The sequence below is a fragment of the Ranitomeya variabilis genome, chromosome 2, assembly GCF_051348905.1.
Source record: "Ranitomeya variabilis isolate aRanVar5 chromosome 2, aRanVar5.hap1, whole genome shotgun sequence".
NCBI classification, from domain to species: Eukaryota; Metazoa; Chordata; class Amphibia; order Anura; family Dendrobatidae; genus Ranitomeya; species Ranitomeya variabilis.
The window spans coordinates 282,940,376-282,963,798 of record NC_135233.1 but is presented as its reverse complement, the minus strand read 5'-3'; the positions used below and the strand labels follow the sequence as shown (position 1 = coordinate 282,963,798).

General features: G+C 46.4%; 1 protein-coding gene across 2 annotated transcripts in view; it reads right to left on the bottom strand.

Moving 5' to 3' along the window:
* Window positions 1–23,423, bottom strand: part of LOC143805558 (actin-binding protein WASF3-like) — a 121,607-nt gene that overhangs the window by 52,125 nt on the left and 46,059 nt on the right. The gene's annotated exons all lie outside the window — the stretch shown is intronic.

The following is a 23,423-nucleotide window of genomic DNA, read 5'->3' as shown; positions in this document are numbered from 1 at the left end:
GTCGAAATTTGGCGACACGTCGTCTCAAAAAAACGTAGATTGTAACGTTTTTTGTCTCCGCCTAAAAAACGTGTCGCGACGCATCCTGCGGCATACGTCGTTGGCTGCAATGGAAGCCTATGAGCGACGGATGCGTCGGGACACGTCGTACGACGCAATACAGCGCTGCAATACGTTTTTTTTACACTGAGCATGCTCAGAAGAAGTATTTTGTTGCCAATTGGTCAGACACCCCCAAATCTATATAAACCTGGCCTGGGCCTTCAACCCCACATATGCCAGCAAGAAGACAAAAGAGAGAAGCCTGCCAGCAAGACCCCAGCCAGCAACAGGACCCCAGCCAGCCACAAGACCCCAGCCAGCCACAGGAGCCAGCCACCATAGAGCCAGCCACAGGAGACAGACACAGGACCCCAGCCAGCCACAAGACCCGAGCCAGCCACAGGAGCCAGCCACAGGAGCCAGCCATAGGACTCCAGCCACAGGACTCCAGCCACCATAGAGCCAGTGTGAGTATTGCAATTTTTGTGTGCATCTGTGTGCCTGTGCATTTGTGTGTGTATATGAGGTACTGACTACAGAAAGAGCTTAAAACCTGAAGAGAACCTGAGGCCTGCCATCGTCCTGCACCAGCCAGTGCCATGCTAGAGTCCAGATGCAGCCTGATTCCAGCCACTGTGAAGACCTGCTGCTTCAGCCAAAGGATTGTCAGCCTTTTGTATGTGTGTGTGTGTGTATGCGTCTTCTGATTGGGTTCACCTTTCTGCCTTTGTTGTACATATGTGTATTTGCATAAAGCTATGTGCGTGCATGTGTATGTGTGTATTTTTGGACGGTTGTGTGCTTTTGTATCATGTGCCTGCACCTTATTATGCCTTTGCCAATTTTATGCCTGTTCATGTGGGAGGGTATGTGTCCATGTGCAGGATTGCATCAGGATGTGGTCAGGATTTTCCATCAGTATTTGTACGCCAAAACCAGGAGTGGGTGATAAAAGCAAAAGTGTGCCTGTTTTCGTATTATACTTTACCTAATTTTTACACTCCTGGTTTTGGCTTACAAATACTGATGGGAAATCCTGACCAAATTCTGATGCGATCCGGAATGTGGACACATACCATGCATGTTTTTTGTGTGCGTCTTGTTGATTGCATGTGCATTTGTCCATGCTGTAATTGGTTATTTGCCTTTTTCTGATGTATTGACTGTATAGTGGTCTGTGCAGCATGTGGTTTAAATGTTTTTTTTTTTTTTTTTTCAATCTGATGTGTTTTTTAAAAAAGTCTAGCGGTCTGCAGCTTGTGGTTTGAATGTGTGAGTGTGGGTTTTTTCTATTTAATAAAAGTGTTGATTTTATTTTAATTACAGTTATAACCATTTGCATTTGAAGTACTTGTATTTAAAATAAAGAGCATGTCAGCTCCTAATTGTGATTTTTAAAAAAAGAGAGAAAAAAAAAAAATAATAAAATGTTTTTTAAAAAAATGTCCGTAGTATTATTTCATAAAGGTAAATTTAAAACTGGTGTATGTACCAATGGTTACACATGCAATACAGGGTTGGTTGAGGGCTCATTTTTTTAATAAAGGTTAACCTGTAAAGTTTTTTTTCTTTTTGGGGGGGGAGGTTTTTTTTTTAAATAAAATGTGTCAAATATTTTTTTCATTGTGTTAACATTTAAAAATTTTATTTTTTGGGACATGGAAATGATTGGTATAACGTGCAACTTTTTGGGGGGTTTTTGGTGTTCACCTGTATGAACATTTCTGACATCATTTTAGTAGGGTGTTTATCGTTGAACATTACCTAGTTCAGGGGGTGGTCTAACTATAGATCCATTATACATATTAACAGATAAACCAGGACCGCAGCCGCTGCCCACCAGGACCGCAGCCGCTGCCCACCAGGACCACAGCCGCTGCCCACCAGGACCACAGCCGCTGCCCACCAGGACCACAGCCGCTGCCCACCAGGACCACAGCTAAGAAGTTTTAGAAGTAAGTTTTGAAGACCCCCAATCTGCTACTTCAATGTGTCGAGCAGATTGCAAGTGTCTCTTTAACTTACAGAAACACCAGGACCACAGCCGCTGCCCACCAGGACCACAGCCGCTGCCCACCAGGACCGCAGCCGCTGCCCACCAGGACCACAGCCGCTGCCCACCAGGACCACAGCTAAGAAGTTTTAGAAGTAAGTTTTGAAGACCCCCAATCTGCTACTTCAATGTGTCGAGCAGATTGCAAGTGTCTCTTTAACTTACAGAAACACCAGGACCACAGCCGCTGCCCACCAGGACCACAGCCGCTGCCCACCAGGACCACAGCCGCTGCCCACCAGGACCACAGCCGCTGCCCACCAGGACCACAGCTAAGAAGTTTTAGAAGTTTTGAAGACCCCCAATCTGCTACTTCAATGTGTCGAGCAGATTGCAAGTGTCTCTTTAACTTACAGAAACACCAGGACCGCAGCCGCTGCCCACCAGGACCGCAGCCGCTGCCCACCAGGACCGCAGCCGCTGCCCACCAGGACCACAGCCGCTGCCCACCAGGACCACAGCCGCTGCCCACCAGGACCACAGCCGCTGCCCACCAGGACCACAGCTAAGAAGTTTTAGAAGTAAGTTTTGAAGACCCCCAATTTGCTACTTCAATGTGTTGAGCAGATTGCAAGTGTCTCTTTAACTTACAGAAACACCAGGACCACAGCCGCTGCCCACCAGGACCACAGCCGCTGCCCACCAGGACCACAGCCGCTGCCCACCAGGACCACAGCTAAGAAGTTTTAGAAGTAAGTTTTGAAGACCCCCAATCTGCTACTTCAATGTGTCGAGCAGATTGCAAGTGTCTCTTTAACTTACAGAAACACCAGGACCACAGCCGCTGCCCACCAGGACCACAGCCGCTGCCCACCAGGACCACAGCCGCTGCCCACCAGGACCACAGCCGCTGCCCACCAGGACCACAAAACAATGTCCTCTTCTGACAGCCCTCCTCCACAGCAACAGCGTGTATCGGTAAGTTAACACAAAAAATGGGTTTATTTTTTTTCGCTTTTTAAAATTACATTTTGATGTCTAACCACATGCATAAATTATGTTTCAACAGGAAGCTGAATCAGATGAGGAGCTGTCAGAAGGGGGCGAGATGGGTGGAGAGATGCAAGTGGAGGAGGAACCAAGTGTAAGTAGTGGTGAAACAGTTGCTTCGCACATCACACTGCACCATACACAAAACAGATTACTAAACACCTGCCTACCTTAACTGAGAATTTGTTTACTTTATTTCAGGCTGCTGCTGCTGCCACTGAAGGCTCTCCCAGACAGTCCCAGAGTCGGCGGACTCGTCGCCACGGTCGTCCATCAGTGAGGTTTTTTTTGGGGGGAGGGGGATTCTATTGGTACTTTAGTATTTCAGTGTGCTAATTTGTTTGTTTTCCTTTTTTTTTTTGACACAGGCTTCACAGCGTGCTCCCGCAGAAGAGGATGATGATGATGACATTGACATCGATTGTCTCATCGATGAGGTTCACGAGCGGGAGCCGCTGTGGAACATGGCTGACCGCAGGCATGCTGATACCGGTGTAACCCGTCGGCTCTGGGACGAAGTGTGTCGCAACCTGTTTCCAAGGCGGGAGAGCCTTCATCCTCAGCAGCAGAGCAAACTAGGTAAGTATTCACTTTCCAGTGATGTTTTGAGATGACTGTAATGTATTGCATTTACCAATTTTTTGTTTTTTCTATTGATTCTTGTCTTCACAGTTGGAAAGGTTAGGAAGCGGTGGCGGTCACTGAGGGATCGCTTTAAGAGGGAATTCAACGATGAGATGAAGGCCCCGAGTGGCTCTGCAGGAAGGAAGAGGAGCAAATACAAATATGGCCAGGCCCTCTCCTTCCTGAGGCGAACCATGCTGAGCAGAGTGTAAGTATTCTACAGCCCACTAATAACCATGTTAACCTGTCTACTTAGTTTGCTTTCAGTCAGGGCTTTTTCATTCCAATGTATTAATTTCTTTTGTTTTTTCTTTCACAGCACCTTCTCCAGCCACCGGGTGCCTGCATCTTCCTCTGCGCCCTCTGGAGCGATCCCTCCTGAGTCCGCCACTGAGGGCCACGTCGGTAGGCCCCACACCTCTGTCCCCTCCTCTGACCCCTCTGTCCCCTCCTCTGACCCCTCTGTCCCCTTCACTTCATCCGCCCCAAGCAGTGGAGCATTATTGCAGGCTTCATTGCTCGCATCTGATGCTGAACAGTTAGCGTTCCCTTTACCCCACCCCTCTGATCCTGCCACCTCGACACCACCATTAGGTTCGTGGCGGCAGCGACAGAGGGGTCAGGAAAGGAGCTATGCTCCTGAGTTCTTACACCTGAATGCATCCTTCCAAGGCTCTTTCAAAATTTTGGGAGAGCAAGTGACTGCTGGTTTCAACATGGTGCAGTCACGCATCAGTGAAACAAGCCGTGAAACCAGCAGTCACTTGGATAGGCTGCATTCAGCTGTAAGTCCCGATCCGGCCAATCTTTTTTTCCAATCCATGCTCATGAGCATGGAGAAGCTTTCTTTTGAGCAACAGATGCGGGTAATGAATACCTGCCATAATGCTGCACTGCAGGCCATTAATGAATCTACCCACACACCTCCCCACACCTCCACTCCAATTCCACCCCAGGCCCCATTTCCACACCATACCCCCCATTACCAAACCCAGCCCCAATACCAACACCAGCACCATTACCAAACCCAGCTCCAATCCCCACACCAGCACCATTACCAAACCCCACGCCAGCCCCATTACCCAACCCAGTCCCACTACCCTACCCAGTCACAATACCCGACCCAGTCCCCACAACAATCCCGGCCCCCAGACCAAATTACTTCCCCAATGTTTTCTTTACTCAACTTTTCTCTTCCCCCTACCCCAACACCACCCCCCTCTGGTCAGCCTCTTGGTTTAACCCCCCCTTCCACTGCACCCCAAACAAGTAGGGTTTCCCCACCTATCGACGTGGTCCAACCTTCCTGCCCCTCCTCCTCTCATATCTCCACCCAAAACTTTGAAGACTTGTAAATAATTTTTTAAAATGTTTATGTCAAAAACATTTTGCAATGTTTTCCACAAAAAAAAATTGAAAAATAAAAAAAAACTTTTTTTTTGGCAAAAAAAACAAAAAAAAAGAGTTAAAATAAAATTCTGATTATTATTGTACTCTTTGTGTGTGTGTGGATTTATTAAGGTAATATAATAAAAAAGGTTTAATAAAAACAAACACCAGACATGTTAAAGGTATAACATAATGGTTTTACTAGCAAGAAAACCACGCTTTTAGGCCTTTTTTTTTTGGGGGGGGGGGGCAGAAACACATTTTTTACATAAACAAAACACATGGGAAACAGGTTACACATGGGAAACAGGTTACACAATCATGTCTTGCCACGGGATCCGCCCGACAGGTGAGACAAAATAATCGGCAAACTGGTCCCTCATCCTTGTAACAGAACCTGTAGAGCGAACCGAGCTGCTGCGGTAGTCCCACAAGGTGGTCTCCAAATCTTCATCATCCAAGGAAACGGGCTCCTTTGAAAGGACAAAGTTGTGGAGCACCACACAGGCTTTAACTACCTCGTCTATAGTTGTTGTTTTCAGCTTGATAGCCGTCAGCAGAACTCGCCACTTCGCCGTCAATATGCCAAAGGAACACTCCACTACTCTTCGTGCTCTAGTAAGCCGGTAATTAAAGACCCGCTTGGTATGGTGTAAGTTCCGGCTACTGTACGGTTTCAGTAGGTGCGGCGACAGTTGAAAGGCTTCATCACCTACAAAAACATATTCCAGGGCTGGGTCATTTGTTCCTGGCAGTGGTCTGGCTGGCGGTAAATCGTAGCTCTCTCCATAAAGGCAACGACCCATCGGAGAGTTTTTAAGAACTTGCGAATCGTTGGACCGTCCATATGCTCCGATGTCCACGGCAAGGAACCTGCAGTTGGCATCTGCAATAGCCATAAGGACGATGGAGAAATACTTCTTATAATTATAATACTCCGATCCTGTTCCTGCCGGTTTCGCAATCCTTATGTTTTCCGTCAACTGCACCCACACAATTAGGGAAATTGCAAATTTGCTGAAACTCTTCAGCACTTTGCAACCAGATTTCCATGGATGGTTGGGGGATATACTCTGGTTGCAAAGTGGTCCAAACAGCCCGACATGTGTCCTTCACTATTCCAGAGATAGTTGAAATGCCCAGCCTGAACTGATAATGGAGCGAAGTCATAGATTCACCCGTAGCTAGGAAACTTTAAAAAAAAAAAAAAAAAATGTTAGAAAAAATTGCACAGACCAACAAGTTTTAATATGGCACTGTTAATGTTTTTTTAAGGACGGGACACCCAATAAAACCAGCATGAAACCGGTGTAAACAGTGGAATGTCCGCCAAGAAAACCCAAATTACATGCTGCAGAAAATAGTGCGCAATATGTCAGTGCAGTATTGTCTGCAGCATGTAATATAACATTCAAAATGACCAATGACAGAAAAAAAAGCAGTTGCATGTCATCAAACCCAAAAAACCAAAAAAAAAAAAAAAACTGCAGAAAATGCAACGCAATATTTCAGCGCAGTATTTTCTGCAGTCTGTTATCTAACATTCAATATCAGCAATGACATTTAAATAAAGCAGTTGAATGTCCGCCAAGAAAACCCAAATTACATGCTGCAGAAAATAGTGCGCAATATGTCAGCGCAGTATTGTCTGCAGCATGTAATATAACATTCAAAATGACCAATGACAGAAAAAAAAGCAGTTGCATGTCATCAAACCCAAAAAAACAAAAAAAAAAAAAACTGCAGAAAATGCAACGCAATATTTCAGCGCAGTATTTTCTGCAGTCTGTTATCTAACATTCAATATCAGCAATGACATTTAAATAAAGCAGTTGAATGTCCGCCAAGAAAACCCAAATTACATGCTGCAGAAAATAGTGCGCAATATGTCAGCGCAGTATTGTCTGCAGCATGTAATATAACATTCAAAATGACCAATGACAGAAAAAAAAGCAGTTGCATGTCATCAAACCCAAAAAAACAAACAAAAAAAAAACTGCAGAAAATGCAACGCAATATTTCAGCGCAGTATTTTCTGCAGTCTGTTATCTAACATTCAATATCAGCAATGACATTTAAATAAAGCAGTTGAATGTCCGCCAAGAAAACCAAAATTACATGCTGCAGAAAATAGTGCGCAATATGGCAGCGCAGTATTGTCTGCAGCATGTAATATAACATTCAATATCCGCAATGAAATAAAAAAAAAAGAGGCTTACCGCAGGGTCACCATCAGCCGCTCCACCGGTGTGATGGCAAGCCTCATCCTTGTATCCTGTCTTCGGATGACATCCTCCAGTTTTGCAAGCAAAAAATCGAAATGTTCAATCCTCATCCGCACGTAGTTGTGGAATTTGTGTGGATTGTGCCGCAACTCCAGGTACAGAGTGGACTGGACACCCCGGGTCATCCGTAGTTGATTAATCGGATGAATCCACAGTCGTCTCCGTCTCCGTTGCTGCAGAAGCATCCTCCGTCTTTCCGCTGCCGCCTCCTTCTCCCGCACTATGATATCCAGGCGATTCGTCTCAAAGATAACGTCGGTAACCAAACTAGCAATCCTCCCAAGAACACCTTCCATCGCTGCCACAAAACTAAAACCCACAAAGATGGGCTGTAAATACAGTACTATATAGTTTTTCAAATTTTCCAGTAGCCAATCAAATTTGGGAGCCTCCCATTTTAAAAACGGATCCGTCGGAAAAACGGATACAACGGATGGTAAAACGTATGCAACGTATGCAACGCATCCAGTATTTTCGACGGAAACGTTTAGCGGATTTGCGACGTATCCGTCGAAATGCTGGATGTGTGGCATACGTTTGTCACCGTTTTTCACTTTTTTGACGCATCCGTTTTTTCGGCAAAAAAACGGATTTGCGACGTTATGCAGTTAACGCTAGTGTGAAACTAGCCTTAGTTTTAATACAGATAATAGTGTCTATAATAATCATGGAAGCACAAGTCAAGGGAAGTGAGAACCCCCCCAACGCAAACCAGAATCTCACTTTAATGGCTGCAAACACAATAGAGAAGGTCATCATGACTATAACTAAAAGAGTTCAGATGTAGAAAAACAGGCAAAATGTTATAAATAAAATCCTAAATACAAAATAAATAGATTAATAAAATAAATGAGGTGATGAAATGTAAATAGCAATCACACTGGTTTTGTCTAAGGAAGTAATCGATATAGAAATTAAATGGCCACTGTCTTTTTATGCAGACAGAAACCTGTCCTAAAATGTTCATAGAACTGGTGTTTGTTAGGAGAAGTAGCCGGAAGCTCCGCAGCTGTAACTTAGTGATAGCTTTAGAATGCATACAGAAGGGTATCTCTGGGCTACAGCAAGCTGCTCAGCATTCAGAAAGCCAAGGTGGACTGCAGTGTGGGTGACATCTTGCTACATAAGCAACTCTGGTATCTTCAGTGTTAGATTAGAAAGACAGGGTGGACAGTAGTGTGAGCAGATTCTTCTTTCCTCAGGAGTCCTAGTATCTCCAGTATTAGATCAGATAGACCATATGGAGAGCAGCATCTTCTTATCTCAGCACTCCTTTTATCTCCCTTATTAGATCAGACAGACCATGTGGACAGCAGTGTGAGCAGCCTCTTCTTACCTCAGCAGTGCTGATATCTCCAGTATTAGATCAGACATGGTGGACAGCAGTAAGAGCAGCCTCTTCTCCCCTCAGTATCCCTGATATCTCCAGTAGTAGATCAGATAGACCATTAATGGTTAAAGGATCTGGGAATATTTAGCTTGTAGAAAAGAAAATTAAGAGGAGACTTAGGCTGAATATGAATAAAATTCTATTTTTATTTCAATCCATTAAAATGAAAGGTGTTGTCCAGACAGGTTACAAAGAATCCAACAGAATGTTGCATTCTTTTTAACCTGCCTGGACAACACCTTTCATTTTTAATGGATTAAAATAAAAATTGAAACAAAATGAATTTTATTCATATTCAGCCTAATTTTTCCTGATGGTCAACGGACTTGGATCCTGGCTGCACTTTTGAGAGGCAACCATCTATTCATGACACAGTGAGGCTTATTTCCTTACTTTAACATTTTTCTTTAAGAGGAGACTTAATAGCTGTCTATAAATATCTGAAGGAATGTCACAGGGATCATCATGTAGAGGGATCATCATTCTTTTTTGCACATGGAAACACGAGAAGCAATGAAACGAAACTGAAAGGGAGAAGATACAGATTAGATATTATAAAAAACTTTTTGACAGTGTGGGTTATCAATGAGTGGAACAGGCTGCCATGAGAGCTGGTGAGTTCTCCTCCAATGTAAGTCTTCAAACAGAGGCTGGACAGACATCTGTCTGAGATGGTTTAGTGAATCCTGCATTGAGCAGGGGTTGGACACTATGACCCTGAAGGTCCCTTCCAATTCTAACATTCTATGATTCAATGCAGACAGCAGTGTGAGCAGCTTCTTTTCAACTCAGCACTCCTGGTATCTTCAGTATAAGGGTATGTTTCCACGTTCAGGAAACGCTGCGTCTTTGACGCTGCGTTTTTCTGCTGCGTCAAAAACGCAGCGTCCAGATGTTACAGCATAGTGGATGGGATTTTATGAAATCCAGACTCCACTATGCGTTTAAAAACGCATGCGTTTTTGCCGCGAAAACGCATGCGTTGTGCGTTTTTTCAAAACGCTGCATGTTGCTACTATGAGCAAAACACGCAGGTACACCACAGGTGACCTGCCAGTGACCTCAGGTGCAGTTTTGGTCAGGATTTTACTTGCATAAAATCCTGACCAAAGACTGATGCAATCCTGAACGTGGAATCATACCCTTAGGCTGTTTTCACATTTGCGTCTTTGTGCGCAGTGTTTGATCCGCATAGATCCGCATGCGTCATGCGTACATATATTTCACATGGTGTACGCATGGACATGCGTTTGCATGCTTTTGTGTACGAGTGAGTAAAAAAACTGCATTACTGTCTATGGGAACGCATTGGTACGCAAGGACATGCGTACGCATACGTTCGATACACATGCGTACTTTAGACTGCACATATCCAGAAAATGATGTCACCGCCTCCACCATGTGCATAAAAAACGCAAACGCATGCCAAAATGCATTTAAACACATGCACACGCAGCGTTTTTGTTTGTGTCATGTGCAAGATGATTCACAGGCGTAAGCATGCTTTTGCATGCGTTTTGGCATGCGTTTGCTCATGCAGATGATACGCTGTGCACAGAAACGCTAATGTGAACCTAGCCTTAGATCAGATAGACATAGTGTACAGCAGTGTGAACTGCCTTTTCTTTCCTCAGCACTCCTAGGATGGATAGCTGTGTGAGTGAACTCTTCTTAGGCTAGTTTCACATTAGCGTTCGAATCCGCAGCGTTTAATCCGCATCCGCAAGTGCAGGAAAAAACGCATGGAAACACGTACAAAAGCGGCGTTTTTTAGACGCATGCGGTTAAAAAAATCGCAGCGTTTGCACGCTTTTCTATGCGTTTTTTCCTGCGTTTTGCGTTTTTGGTGCGCATGGTGACAAATTTTCCAGGAGAAAAATCTAGATAACCAGAAACCACCAAAGGGACTACAGAGGGCGTGTATTATGGGATCTCTCTCTATATATATACCCTTGAACAGCTGAAATCTTCAGATTTTGCTCCTGTATGCTGTGTCAGAATGGATCTTCGCATGGAGAGCTTTTATTTCAACCTGGATTTAAGCATCAGACGGCATAGGCGTTTTTGGAGACACCCCATTATCGAACTACGTGAGAGCCGTGGAGCCTATCACATACTGTATGGCGAGCTTAATGCCAACTCGGAGAAATTCCATGAATATACAAGGATGTCGCAAGACTCGTTCCGGGATTTGCTTGCTCGTGTCCAAGGAGCCATACGGAGACAGGACACCCAGCTCCGTAGAGCGATTCCACCCGAGGAACGTCTGCTGGTTACATTAAGGTACGTTCCAAATCTAAACCAATGACAGTCCAAATTTGGGGTTTTCTGACTTGTATTTTTGGGGTATTTCCTTTCTGTCTTTAGCGTAACAACACCATAAATAGAATAGATTGTAATTTTTTGTTTGTTTGTTTTTCTTACAGATTTCTTGCAACCGGAGAGAGTTTATCATCCCTCCACTTCCAATACCTGCTTGGAATATCCACCCTTCCAGAATAGTTGCGGACACCTGCCGGGCTTTGTGGAATGTACTCTGGGATGAGTTTATACCCCTACCCACCTTGGACATGTGGCTTGAAATGGCGGAAAAATTCTGGAGCGTGTGTGATTTCCCAAACTGTTTGGGAGCAGTTGATGGAAAGCACATTCGCATTATCAAACCAGCCAGAACAGGATCGGAGTACTTCAATTACAAAAAATATTTTTCTGTTGTGCTCATGGCAATAGCCGATGCGGACTGTCGCTTCATCACCGTGGACATTGGAGCTTTTGGCAACGATTCCCAGACTTTTAAGAACTCTGATATGGGCCGCCGTGTGTATGGCAAAAATTTTAATTTTCCACGGCCACAACCGCTCCCCAACAGTCAAGGTCCACCGATGCCATGTGTTATGGTTGGGGATGAGGCCTTTCAGATGTGTGAAAACCTACTGAAGCCATATTCCAGTCGTGACTTGAACCACACTAAAAGGATCTTTAACTACAGACTGACCAGGGCACGAAGAACTGTAGAGTGTACCTTTGGGATTCTAGTCTCAAAATGGCGCATTCTTGCATCAGCCATAAATCTAAAAATGGAGACAGTTGACGAGGTGGTCAAAGCCTGTGTGGTTCTGCACAATTACATTATGGCTAAGGAGCGGCCCAACATTGAAGTGGATGAACCAGTTGCACACCCACTGCCCGATTACCAGCATCACCCGCTGCGGTCAACTGCTGAAGCTGGTCACATGCGGGACCAATTTGCTGCCTTTTTTGATTCTGATATTGGACATGTGTCATGGCAGGACAATGTTGTGTAAATGTCCTGTTGTAATTTTATCTGTACCAGTAATTTTCTTAAATGTTAATAATATTTCTCATTAATAAACTTTATTTTTGGTTGTGTTGACCGTGTCTCCTATGTATTGCCTCTTCAAACCAAGGCTGTCCTAAAACTAGCAGTATTTGGTCTGTATTTAATATCAGTATTTGTAATCCAAAACCAGGAGTGGGTGATAAAGGCAGAGGTGCTAGTTATTATGTTAATATTATAATTTACCTCTAATTGTTCCACTCCTTGTTTTGGCTTACAAATACTGATATAAAACACTGACCACATACTGCTAGTGTGACGGCAGCCATGTTGCTTTACTGGTAAGCTTGTTGACGTCATTGTGTCCTGATTTTGTTCTGCAGTATCCATTGGACACAGACTGAAGAGACAATGACTGTCATACTAAAGAGATCTATACTCCTCAAGTCAGGTGTCAGAAATAATGAATTCATGATGCACATATAACAGCCTCATGAATTCACTATTTCTGAAACCTGTGCAGGTGAGCATAGATATGCCGTGTATGACCACCATCGTCCCTTCACTTTCTGTGGAATAGATTACGTACACAGAAGAGAAAATGAAGGTTATACAAGGCAGTTCTCTACTCACCAGGTCAGGTGTCCTAACTAATGAGTTTTTGGACACCTGACCTGTTGAGTATAGTTCTGCATTGTATTTCCGCCATTTTCTCTTCAGACTGCAACACTAGTCACAGACTAAGCAGAAGGAAGAGATTATGGCGATAATACATGAATTAATTTTTTGGCCAACCTCATATCTCTATACTAAAGACACACAAAGCTGCAGTCTTTTATTTGCTAACTACTGGAGATATGATGTGGCCAAAAAATAAAAACATAATTGGGGCAAAAAAACTTGTATTTATTTTTTAACAACCAAAATATTTCTTTAACTGCGCGGCTTGGGGTAGAGTGATGTAAACGGGGGGTGTGAAGCACTGAGGCCTGGCTAACCGTGGATGACGCAGAGGTGGCAGGAGAAGAGGCAATGAAACTAGTGGGGTCTGGTAGTTCGGGGATAGGGCTTGACACATGAGAGGCTTGAGACGCACTGGAAGGGTGAGACAAACCTGACATTACAGACACACTGGGAGGTGAAGGGGGAGGAATACTAAGAGTCCGCTGTTTTTTGTTTTTTTTTGTGATTGCCGGGTTCTGGGAAGCCTCGGTGGGTTCATATGTCGTGGCATGGTCATGGTGGGTGACCTGTCAGGGTCCGGCTGCACTGTGTCAGAGTCCAAAGTGCTCGTAGAGCGTGCAGCCATGCCAGAGTCCATAGTGCTCGTAGAACGTGCAGTCATGCCAGAGTCCATAGTGCTCGTAGAACGTGCAGCCATGCCAGAGTCTATAGTGCATGTAGAGCGTGCAGCCATGCCAGAGTCCATAGTGCTCGTAGAGCGTGCAGCCATGACAGAGTCCATAGTGCTCGTAAAGCGTGCAGCCATGCCAGAGTCAATAGTGCTCGTAGAGCGGAAGGCCATGCCAGGGTCCTGCTGCATCATGGTGGTGGCGGTACGGAAGGCCATGCCAGGGTCCTGCTGGATCGTGGTGGTGGCGGTACGGAAGGCCATGCCAGGGTCCTGCTGCATCGTGGTGGTGGCGGTACGGAAGGCCATGCCAGGGTCCTGTTGCATCGTCGTGTCAGTGGAGGAGGTCCAAGCAGGAGCAGCGGTTGTCATGGTGGTGGCGGTGGGCTGTTCAACAGCCTTCGGCATGGTGGTGGTGCTGTACTGGTGTCCAGCAGTGCTAGGAATAGAGGTGGCCGTGCAGTGGTATGCAGCAGATGTCGGCATTGAGGTTAATCGTGACAGTGAAGGCACAGGTGGATATGCCGCCACTGTCTGCTGAAAATACCGACTCTGCTGCATAGCCTGCATGTAAGCAGCATTGCAGGCCTGCATGACACTCAGCTGGAGATCAGGAGTAAGGTGTTCCGACATGCCCTGCTCAATTTGGTTAAAAAAAATGATGTGCTGGCCTCTGGAGGTCGGCTTTTACTTGGTCAAGGCTTTTGGTGACCTCCTGGATACGTGTATTCATGTGGCTAAGTGAAATATCCATTCGGTCACCCAAAGCCTTGAGTCCTTCGTGAAAAACCGAGCTCAAGTGCAAAAACTCGGGCATGAGGGACCTGTCTGATGCCCTCTGCCGCTGCCGGGAGGAGCCCAAAAAAAAGGTGCAGTGGCAGAGGACTGGGAAAGGGGAACACCTGATGGACCAGCTTCCTGGTCTCCAGTTAGTGTGGCAGGCCCACTTGCTGCAGCGCTGCTGGATGGCTGGGACGGGTCCGTGGCTGTCTGATGAAGGACCGCTCCAGAACCTGGGCCAACAGTAGTGCTCCATGTGCCGTGAAAAAAGGAAAAAGAAAATTAATACGAAAAATTAACCAGACGCAAAATCCTGTGGAATAGAAATATACAGATTATGGGAATACAATACAACCTAATGCAAGGGAAAAATACTTACGCTCTCTGGGCAAGGACTGGTCTTAAAAATGCCAGAACACGATGGTATTTGTATTTTCTGATCCTTGCTCCTGAACCACTGGGAACACAGCTCTCTTGACGGAGGTCCTTGTTGAAGCGGTCCTTCATCGAACGCCAACATGTTTTGACTTTGGCCACTGTTAAAAAAACCCCATTATGGTCAGAAAATGGACTTTTGGCCGTGCTCACACAACTGTGTGTGATGAGAGAAACTCCTGAGAGTTCATCACACACAGTTGTGTGAGCACTGCCAAGGTCTCTGCTGCTTCACACTGCATTGCAATACTTACCAAATGCAGTTCGGACCCGATTCGGGGCGTTGTCCCAGCCATCCCACATCGCTTTGGCCACCTCATTCCATAGGCACCGAATCGTCACGTTGTTTGAGTGCAGTGGATCCCGGGTGTCCCACAACGGGACTTGCTCCAGGACTAGGGAGATGAGGAGGTAATTTTCTATGAGGTCTTCATCCCGTTCTGGAACCTAAAAATTAAATAAAGACATTAATGTTGGGTCAATTAATAAGGAAAAGAAAGAAAACAGAGGCTGAGAAATGGCATGAATAGGAAAGTCAAAATACAAAAGGATTCCAGAAGAAAAATGTAAAGAAATAGGAATGAAAAGAAAGGAAGATTCAAGAATACTAAAGTGAGGATACAGTAAACAGTCAGCCTTGTATACGTACACGCTGCCGCCTTGCCATCTGACCGTGACTCCGCTGCTCCTGCCCAGTCTCTGCCGCAGTAGAAGAGCTCTAAAAAAATGAAAAACAAAAATTGTCATATGTGTAGATATGACAGTGAATACTTACCAATCTGAGGAGGCAAGTACTCTCCTCACTGACATGTTCTACTTCAGAAGGCTCAGGACGTTGCTCCTCATCAGAAGAAGAAGACATTCTGATGCATGCAGAAAGAAAGAAATGGCAGAAATTAGGACATGTAGAGACAGAAAATAGAAAATAAAGGCATTGGACAGGATATACTCACATTGTTCAGTGTCTTGTTTTCCTCCAAGGATGTAGCCTGCGTCTCGTCTGCTTCAGTGTCTGCTGAGTAGTGACCTGCAAATGTCCACTCCCTCCCTTTATCACCTTGTATGTGAGGGGTGACTTATCAGTGTCTAGACATGTTTTTCTCTTGTGGAACGCATTCGTTCATGAACGCAAGCAAACGCATGTGCTTGTGAACGCATGCGTTCATATAGACAGCAATGCGTTTTTTTGGCGCATTCCTTGTGCATTCCTGACCGCATACGTTTCCAAATTGACGCCTCTAAAAATTACTACATGTTGCATTTCCGATACAAGCCTCAGACGACGAAACGACGCATGCGTCGTCAAACGCGGCAAAACGCGAACGATCGCAGACACATGCGTCCCTAATGTTAAAGATAGGAATACACAACGCATGCGGATATTTGCGGAAGAAACGCTGCGGATACAACCGCAAATGTGAAACCGGCCTTACCTCAGCACTCCTAGTATTTCTAGTATTAGATCAGACAGGATAGACAGCTGTGTGAACAGCCTCTTCTTGTATCCCCAGTAGTAGTAGTAGATGGACAGCTTTGTAAGCAGCCTCTTTTATACCTCAACACTCCTGTCATCTTTAGCATTAAATCAGATAGACATGCTGGACAGCAGTGTGAGCAGCCTCTTCTTATCTCAGCATTCTTGGTATCTCCAGTATTAGATCAGATAGGCATGGTGGACAGCAGTGTGAGCAGTCTCCTCTTACCTCAGCACCTCTGGTATCTCCAGTATTAGATCAGATAGGCAGGGTGGACAGCAGTGTGAGCAGCCTCCTCTTACCTCAGAACCTCTGATACCTCCCATATTAGATCAGATAGGCAGGGTGGACAGCAGTATGAGCAGCCTCCTCTTACCTCAGAACCTCTGATACCTCCCATATTAGATCAGATAGGCAGGGTGGACAGCAGTGTGAGCAGCCTCCTCTTACCTCAGCACCACTGGTATCTCCAGTATTAGATCAGATAGACAGGGCAGACAGCAGCGTGATCAGACTATTTTTACCTCAGCACCGCTGATATCTCCAGTATTAGATCAGATAAGCAAGGTGGACAACAGTGTGAGAAGCCTCCTCTTACCTCAGCACCTCTGATACCTCCCATATGAGATCAGATAGGCAGGGTGGACAGACACTTGAACAGCCTCCTTGTAATAATTATAGGGGAAAACTCAGGAGACTCTTTGCGTGGAACAAGACAACTACAGGACACAGTTTTATAAGTGGTAAAGTCTATATTATCACACGGTGATTCAAACAGGTGCAGAGAGAAACTCAAGTCCACAACACTTGGTGTAAATATTAAACACAGCTTAGCAGTCTATAGGAAACTTCAGAGGAAAATGCAATCAAGCAGAAAGTCTATGAAGCACAGTTATTCTTGAGGACACTTGACACGAATAAATCCTTGTCTTAGTCCAAACACAGATAGATAAGCTTATAAGGCAGTTCAAATCATATCTTAGCTCAACCAGGGAGGCCTGGTTAATAGTCTCAGGTTTTTGCAGAGCAGAAACAGCTTACATGTCCAGCAAATGCAGATGGAAGTAAACACGAGCAGCAGATGAAGGAGGATTACTGGAAACTGGTGTATGCAGCAGGAACTCAGAGCAGAGTAGCAGGATCACCACATAGGTTCACAGGAGCAGGTATATAGCCAGGGAGTAATCAGAGGTCAGGAGCTGGATGCAAGGCAGAATACTCTAGCACAGACTGAAGGCTGGGATGGAGTTTTATAGCAGGAAGACACAGTGCACATGAGACCAAAGACGCCATCTTGGAAAAGGGCAGTAATGCACAAAAGGTAAAAAATGTTCAGAGTCCTGACATTACTCCCTCCTTAGAAGCAGCCTCAGGACGATCCTGGACCTGGTTTCTCAGGGAATCTCTGATGAAAACGAGAAATCTTCTGTTTGGCATATATGTTTTCCACAGGTTCCCAAGAGTCTTCCCTCAGGGGGATATCCCTGCCATCTTATCAGATATTGGAGCCGATTCCTGCGAATCCTGGAATCAATAATTTCCTCCACCACAAATTGTTCTTGCCCATCAATCACCACAGGCTGAAGAGGTGGCACAACATGTCCCTGGAAGGTATTAGGAGATACAGGCTTTAGTAAAGATACATGAAAAACTGGGTGTACCTTCATAGTCCTAGGCAGCTTCAGCCGGCAGGCCACAGAGCTCACAATACCATTGATCTTGAAAGGGCCAATGAATTTCTGTCCAAGTTTTTGTGAAGGAACGCTTAACTTCAGATTCTTAGTTGCTAACCACACGGAATCTCCTACCTTGAACATGGGTGCAGGTTTACGGAATCTATCAGCCGATCTCTTATAACGTTCTTGAGCTGTGGTCAGGGATTCCTTCAGAACCTCCAGATTTTGTCTCATCGCAGTCAGCCTTTTCTCCACTGCCAGAACCGGAGAATTAATTGGAGACCTAGGTAAAATACACGGATGATAACCCAGATTCGCAAAGAAAGGTGTAAATTTAGTGGAGGCGCTCTGAGAATCATTATTTTTTTTTATTATTCTTTATTTAAGTTTTCAAATAACATAAACAAAATATCAGAACATTCATGCTCACAAGTACATCTCTATTATATGTAGTGTAAGAGTCATGTCGGTCTGGTAGTTGGGGGCAGGTATATCTCGCCTAGATACCTGTCCTATGTGAGTTAGGCTGCTCTGTGTCTTCAGCATACTCATGGGTTAATAAGTGCAGGTTTAAAAGATGACCAGCTGGAGGAATCAGGTGTCAGCCTGGGGCACACAGAATGCCTGTCTGTGTGAGACAAACGTGAGTGAGAGCTATGCTCATGATCTATGTAATGTTAGCTGGGTGGGAGAAGCCCCCCAGTTGTTAGTTAGGAACGTGTTTGTTTAGTTAGTGCCGGACAGGCAAGGATTTAAGTTTATGTTTTGTTTTATGATTGCTTTCACGTTAATAAATCTGACCTACGGTCAGTCTGCTCAGAATCCTGCTGTCCGCCTCAGAGTTTAATGCACAAACCACGTGACCTTTGACCCCAGCAAAGGCGATCCCGGAGTGTTTTGTCACATTGTGGTGGAGAACGCGGGCACTCCGTGGCACAGGCGACAGTATGGAAGATGTGGTGAAAGCCCTTGTACAGTCCGCTGCCGTACAGCAGGAAGCTAACCGCTTGATGGCCGCACAGCTGAAGGAGTTGGTGGACATGACTGCAGACCGCCAGCTTCTCCAACAGGTGGCGCAGCGCTTGGTGAGCATGCCTGAGGCTAACCCGGAAGCAGAGTCCAGGAGAATCCATGTGAGTCGGTACTGGCAAAAGCTGACCGCAGAAGATGACGTCGAGGCGTACCTGACAACGTTTGAGCGGACAGCGTTGAGAGAGAAGTGGCCGAAGGAACGATGGGCCGATCTAATTGCTCCGTTTCTCTCCGGTGAGGCCCAAAAAGCTTACCATGACTTGGACCCGGAAGTCGCTCAGGACTTTGAGAGGCTGAAAACTGAGGTCCTGGCCCGGCTGGGTGTGACGACGGCTGTTTGTGCACAGAGGGTACATCAGTGGACCTATCAGCCAGATAAACCGCCGCGATCGCAGATGTTCGACCTGATCTACTTGATAAAGAAATGGCTGCAACCCGAGGTACTGACAACTCCGGAGATAATCCAGCGGATCGTTCTGGACAAGTACCTGAGAGTACTACCACCGGCGCTGAAAAAGTGGGTGAGCCAAGGAAATCCCGCGACAGCGGATCAATTGGTGGACTTGGTGGAGCGTTATTCCGTAGCGGAAGGACTTCCTGATGATACCGCTACTACCCGAACTGTACCTCCTCCTCGTGGAACCGGTAAGACTGTTCCAGGGACTGCGGGGGAAGGAAACTTGCCAAAAACTGTGGGGGAGGAACACGGGACTGCTCGCACCCCGAGATCAAGGGTGTCGGACTCTGGTTTCAATAGGGGGCCTGTTAGGTGTTTCCGTTGCCATGAGAAGGGCCATGTTTCTGCAAACTGTCCTGTTACCACTGAACCCATGCAGTGCGACGTTACGGACTCTAAGAAACGCATGTCTTTGGTTACACGGCTAGTAAGTGTGAATGCGGGTCAAAATGATACAGCGAAACACCTGCGTGAATTGTCTGTAGATGGGAAAAATGTTGTGGCATTGCTAGACTCTGGAAGTGTGGTGACTCTGGTGAAAGCCAGTCTGGTGGCACTTCCATCTGGTCCGTCTGATAAATTTTCTGTAACGTGTGTGCATGGTGACACCTGCTCATATCCTACAGCGGTCATATGTATCTCCACTCCCTATGGGTCTGTGCAACACAAAGTGGGACTCATTCCCGCATTGTTACATGATATAATCCTGGGCAGGGATTTTCCTCATTTCTGGCAGTTGTGGGAGAATCAGTTGCTCCTTCACGGTAGCTGTAACCGTGAATCTTCTCCCATGCTATCTGGAGGTCCCGAGCTCCTGGAGGAGACCCCACAGGAAGATGCTGCTGGGGAGATTAGTGAATCTAACCTTCAGTAGCCCTTCTCAGTTATGGCGGGGGAAACTGAGGAAACTCAGCGACAGGCGGGGGCAGGTAGCCATCCAGCCCCCTGCCTGCCAGATTTGGAAGTCCAGGTGGATGACTTTCACAGCGAGCAAATGAAAGATCCTACTCTGGCTCCGGCTAGAAAAAACGTAAAAATAATAGATGGGGTACCCGTAGAACCTGACACCAGGCTAGCATACCCGTATATGGTTCTTGAAAATGATTTGCTCTACCAGGTAGAGAAAAAAGGGGAGGACACTGTGCAACGGTTAGTGGTACCCAAACCTTATCGGCGGAAGGTACTGGACCTGGCCCACGGACACATAATGGGGGGACATCTGGGGGTGCAGAAAACCACAGAAAGGATATCCCATTGTTTTGTGTGGCCCGGCTTACATAGTGATGTGCGTAACTATTGTGAGTCCTGTCCAGAGTGCCAGATCTCCGCGCCTAAACCTCGGTTCCGTAGCCCTTTGGTACCTCTCCCTGTCATTGGAGTCCCATTTGAGAGAATTGGGATGGATTTGGTTGGGCCCCTTCCCCGGTCCGCACGTGGGCACCAACATATTCTCGTCATCGTGGACTATGCCACTCGCTACCCGGAAGCCATCCCTTTACGAAACACGGCTACCAAAACGATTGCTAAAGAGTTGGTACAAGTGTTTAGTCGGGTGGGAATTCCTAAACAGATACTCACCGACCAGGGGACTCCCTTTATGTCAAGGGTAATGAAGGAGCTCTGTAGGCTCCTACAAATAGACCCATTGCGTACATCTGTCTATCACCCTCAAACAGATGGGTTGGTTGAGCGGTTCAATAAAACCTTAAAACAAATGCTACGGAAGGCGATAGACAAAGACGGGAAGAACTGGGATTACTTGTTACCCTATTTGCTGTTTGCCATTAGGGAAGTTCCCCAGTCTTCCACCGGGTTCTCGCCTTTTGAACTATTATACGCACGTCGTCCCCGTGGACTGTTGGACGTCGCAAAAGAAACCTGGGAAGGTCAAGTCACTCCCTTTAAAACGGTGATCGACCATGTAACACAAATGCAAGACCGTATTGCCGCGGTCATGCCCATTGTTAGGGACCATATGTTACAGGCCCAGGGAGCCCAGAGGCAAAGTTATGATAGAGGTGCTAAGGTCCGTACATTTGCGCCCGGGGATAGGGTGTTGATCCTAATCCCTACGGTGGATAGTAAATTTCTGGCGAAATGGCAGGGCCCCTTTGAGGTCATGGAGAGGGTTGGTGAAGTGAACTATAAAGTATACCAGCCTGGTAAAAGAAAGCCAGAACAGATTTACCATGTGAATCTGATAAAACCCTGGAAAGACCGCTCTGCCCTAGCCGTGGATATACCCCGCCTGGTTTGCGCACCTACCGTACCCGAGGTGCAGATTGCCGAGACTCTCTCGGAACGACAAAAATCTGAGGTGAAGCAGTTTTTGTTACAGAACCGACAGTTTTTCTCGGAAAAACCTGGCCAGACTAAGCTGGTGAAACATGAGATCGTCACAGAACCCGGGGTCACAGTCCATGTGAAGCCTTACCGGATTCCGGAAGCCCGCCGTGAAGCCGTCTCCCGGGAAGTGAGGGCAATGTTGGACTTAGGAGTCATTGAGGAGTCGCACAGCGCTTGGTCCAGTCCAATCGTGTTGATACCCAAGCCGGATGGCTCCATAAGATTTTGTAATGACTTTAGGAAACTGAATGCGGCTTCTAAATTTGATGCGTATCCTATGCCCCGGGTCGATGAGTTGATCGACCGGCTTGGTAAAGCCCGATACATTACGACCCTGGATCTAACAAAGGGGTACTGGCAGATTCCTCTGGCCGAGGCGGCCAGAGAAAAGACGGCATTTGCTACACCAGAAGGTCTGTTCCAGTATATCTACATGCCATTTGGACTTCACGGAGCACCAGCAACGTTCCAGAGACTGATGGATCGAGTCTTGAGGCCCCACAGGCAGTACGCTTCTGCCTACCTCGATGACATCGTAATTTACAGCATGGACTGGGGGACTCACCTCCAGAAAGTACAGGCGGTGATTGATGACCTGCGAGAAGCAGGCTTAACTGCGAACCCCAAGAAATGTCACATCGGGCTTGAAGAAGCCCGATATTTGGGCTACGTGATAGGCAGAGGAGTGATTAAGCCCCAGATCGACAAAATACAGGCTATTCAGAGCTGGCCGCAGCCAGTGAACAAGAAACAAGTTCAAGCGTTCCTGGGGATTGCCGGCTATTATCGCCGGTTCATACCCAACTTTGCAGCCATTGCCACCCCCTTGACGGATCTTACCAAAGGGAAGGATTCCGTCATGGTAAAGTGGACTTCAGCGGCCGAAGAGGCCTTCCACAGCCTGAAACGGGCTTTGTGCTCTCAGCCCGTACTAGTGACGCCCGATTTCAGCAGCGAGTTTGTGGTGCAAACTGATGCCTCTGATACTGGTATCGGAGCTGTACTTTCCCAGGTGAAGGACGGAGTGGAACACCCGGTCCTCTACCTCAGCCGGAAATTAAATGTACATGAGCAGAGGTATGCCGTGGTTGAAAAAGAGTGCCTAGCCATTAAATGGGCTCTCGACTCCCTCAAGTATTACCTGGCAGGTAGGAAGTTTAAGCTGGTCACGGACTATGCCCCTCTCAAGTGGATGCACCTCCACAAGGACCGTAATAGTAGGGTAACTCGCTGGTTCCTTGCCCTGCAGGCCTACTCTTTCACAGTAGAGCATCGCCCAGGGGCGCAGATGGGAAACGCCGATGCCCTATCCCGAGTGCACTGTTTCGGGGGTGTCCTTGCTCGACCGGAGTGGTCTGAGCAGGGGGGGGGGATATGTAAGAGTCATGTCGGTCTGGTAGTTGGGGGCAGGTATATCTCGCCTAGATACCTGTCCTATGTGAGTTAGGCTGCTCTGTGTCTTCAGCATACTCATGGGTTAATAAGTGCAGGTTTAAAAGATGACCAGCTGGAGGAATCAGGTGTCAGCCTGGGGCACACAGAATGCCTGTCTGTGTGAGACAAATGTGAGTGAGAGCTATGCTCATGATCTATGTAATGTTAGCTGGGTGGGAGAAGCCCCCCAGTTGTTAGTTAGGAACGTGTTTGTTTAGTTAGTGCCGGACAGGCAAGGATTTAAGTTTATGTTTTGTTTTATGATTGCTTTCACGTTAATAAATCTGACCTACGGTCAGTCTGCTCAGAATCCTGCTGTCCGCCTCAGAGTTTAATGCACAAACCACGTGACCTTTGACCCCAGCA